The sequence below is a fragment of the Penaeus monodon genome, chromosome 20 (assembly GCF_015228065.2).
Source record: "Penaeus monodon isolate SGIC_2016 chromosome 20, NSTDA_Pmon_1, whole genome shotgun sequence".
Lineage (NCBI taxonomy): Eukaryota > Metazoa > Arthropoda > Malacostraca > Decapoda > Penaeidae > Penaeus > Penaeus monodon.
In genome coordinates, this window is record NC_051405.1 from 32,403,900 (window position 1) to 32,404,216 (window position 317).

The 317-nt window shown below is 44.5% G+C and overlaps 1 protein-coding gene across 2 annotated transcripts in view; it reads right to left on the reverse strand.

Annotated features, from left to right (window-relative positions):
- LOC119586067 overlaps nucleotides 1-317 on the reverse strand; it is a 39,768-nt gene that overhangs the window by 9,528 nt on the left and 29,923 nt on the right. The window lies entirely within an intron of this gene.

Here is a 317-nt window from a genome sequence, read left to right on the forward strand (position 1 = left end):
AAGCCCTCCCTGCATTAGGGCTGCGTTAGTGGCTCTCACAGTTTAGTGGCCTCCAATTATCTCGGGTTACACTGGCGAGGACTACAGGTATTTTCAGGACGTTTAATTACGACTTAATCACCTGTAGTCACGCTCAAGAAGGTCGCCCTATTGATTTACGAGCGGAGGTTAAAAGCTCTACAAGTCTCCCACTCTCGATACTATCTTCTTCGCTACTATACTTTTCTGTTGTTTAATGCTTCCGTTTATCAGGCTCTTTCTTATCCCATTCTTTCCATCTCCATCTCTTGCTCCTCCTCTTTTACTCCATTATTCTG